Genomic DNA, 2,360 nt, shown 5'->3' on the forward strand with positions numbered 1-2,360 from the left:
TTAAAAATTAAAATTTGTATATTGTTAAACACTTTTAGTTCAAAAATATAAATTTAAATATTTATTTTTTTACTAAAATTAGATTATTTTATTTAATTGACTTGTTATGTTAACTCTCACACATTTACATTAAGATTTAAGATTTAGTTATTTTAAATTTATAAGTTTTTTTGTTAATTGTTATAGTTTTATATCAAGGCTTATTTATGTCAATTTTAAACTATAATAATAAAAATTATTATTATTATTTTTATTTAAAAATTAAAATTTATATATCATTAAATAATTTTAGTATGAGAATATAAATTTAAATTTTTTTATTAAAATTAAATTTTTTCTTAATTGACTTGTTAAATTAACTCTCACATATTACGTTAAGATTTTAAATTTAATTATCTTGACTTTATGAGTTTTTATATTAATTTTTGTTGTTTTATGTTAAAGATTTTTAGTCATAATTTTAAAAAATGTGATAATTAAAATTTTAATATATGCGTAAAATAGTGAAATAGTGGCAACATGGATCAAGGAAAAATTCATTTTTCTTCTTGGTGAGTTTTAGTGAATATTTATATCCAAAATTTAATAAATTATTTGATAATCAAATTTTTGAAAAAAGTAAATTTATTGTTGAAATTTATTTTATATTTTATTAAAAATAATTAAGAATTTAAAAAATTTTAAAATATATTCTTTAAAAGATTATTTCATATTTCAATCCAATCCCATAAAAGTTAAAAAAATGTGTGAAAATATTTAACTAAGGGCAAAATTTTAATTTGACAAAAGCATTTTTCTTGGCTTAGTCAAAGCCTCTAAGGCAAGCTGTGCCTTTTTATACGTTTTCTCTTCCTTAGTTGGCCGGCCACCAAAGCCCATTTTCTTGCTTTCTGCCAATTTCCTGGCCATAGCCGCCCAAGACTTCATTCTCCCGTCAACGTGCTTCATTTTTTTTTTCTTTGTTTTTCTTGAGTTTCTTTTTTCATCTTTCTTCTTCTTTTTCTCAGAAAAAAAAAAATTCAACACTTTACCGTCGCTTCCTTTGAACCTTAAGAGAGAGAAAGTCTCTATCTCTTCTCCATTCTTCCTTTTATTCCTCACCTATTTTAAATGTCAAGGCTTGAACTTTAAATCCTTTAAATCTGAGCTAAGGTAATATTCTCAGCTTCAAAACTTTCAAATTTATTTTCTAATTTTTTAGATTTTCGTTTTTTAAAATTATTAGGTTTGGTTGATTTTTACACTTCCTAGGTCACCAAGGTAAGAAAGCCTTAAATTTGAATAGTTAGTTTAATGAGTTTGTGAATTAGACTCGAATTATAGGTTAAATGGTAGGTTAGAATGTAGTTTATCTACTGTATATTTATTAGAATTACTAGGTTCAAATTTATGATATATTTAAGGTTATTATTGTTTATTGGTAAATATAGGTTCTAATGGTATTTCAAGACTTGGATTGAGGTCTTATTGGTGCTAGTCCTGTAAGGTGGCATCATCAAGGTGATTGAACTTGCATTTAAAATGTTTTGGGCAAATGCATATGTGTTTGAATGAAGTACTTGAATATTCTTATTTGACTTTTTTAAACTATGCATGGGAACAAACCTTTGATTAGTGATATCCCTATGTTGTAAAATGTATAATGTGATGAATTATGTGTTTGAAATATTATATTGAACTGCCAATTGAATTGTGACGAGTGATGCATTGAGAATCATGAGATGTTTTAACTAGTGGTATGATGGTTAACATAAGTGCATCGTGTTTCATAAAACCGTCCAAATCGTTTGCTTGTTCCTTTCCTATGCTCACTCACTGGGTTTATACTCATTCTTTTCAATTTCATGTTTTGATTTTCAGATTCAAAGGTAGTTGGATCCTAGTTTGAGGTGCTTCCTCATACTCATCTTTTGGTAAGTTTACCATGACACTTACTGATAGCACCCACGCCCAGAGTCATTCTGCTGGTAGTCAAGGGTCTTTGCGTGTGTATATGGTTGTTTAAATGTAAATTGTAAGATTTGTTGTAAACATTGTATGTTTAGTTTGATTAATACTGTCGTCATAGGTTGGCTAGTGATAACATCATTTTGAGGATGGTATATGCTTGGTTGCATGATTTATTCTCGAAGAAATTATTATTGAAAATTACGAATTATGTATCTTAAAGAAAGATGGGTTATAGATGGACTAATGAACAGGTTTTCATAGAAAGGCTTGCTTGGGCTTAGTGGGTTATGTCTATTGGGCCCATGGGCCGGTCATGGCCCGAGATTAGGCTGTGACAAAAAGCTTTATGTCTAGGTTTTTTAATGATAACTTTAAATTACATATATTTTTATTTTTATTATTATATATTT

General features: G+C 26.9%; 1 protein-coding gene across 7 annotated transcripts in view; it reads left to right on the forward strand.

The window, feature by feature from the left end:
* Nucleotides 1-856: 856 nt before the first annotated feature.
* Nucleotides 857-2,360, forward strand: part of LOC110427134 (zinc finger BED domain-containing protein RICESLEEPER 2-like) — a 7,642-nt gene continuing 6,138 nt past the window's right edge. For 5 of the 7 annotated variants that reach the window (XR_016352037.1, XM_089785440.1, XM_089785438.1 and 2 more), the window contains exons 1-2: nt 857-1,152; nt 1,861-1,913. The gene's annotated coding sequence lies outside the window, so the exon portion shown is untranslated. Of the gene's footprint in view, nt 1,153-1,430; nt 1,501-1,860; nt 1,914-2,360 lie in introns of all 7 variants that reach the window. The other 2 variants (XM_089785439.1, XM_089785437.1) reach the window with 1 other exon arrangement.

Source organism: Theobroma umbraticum, unplaced genomic scaffold, assembly GCF_002168275.2.
Source record: "Theobroma umbraticum cultivar Fairchild unplaced genomic scaffold, ASM216827v3 scaffold_228.0, whole genome shotgun sequence".
NCBI lineage: Eukaryota > Viridiplantae > Streptophyta > Magnoliopsida > Malvales > Malvaceae > Theobroma > Theobroma umbraticum.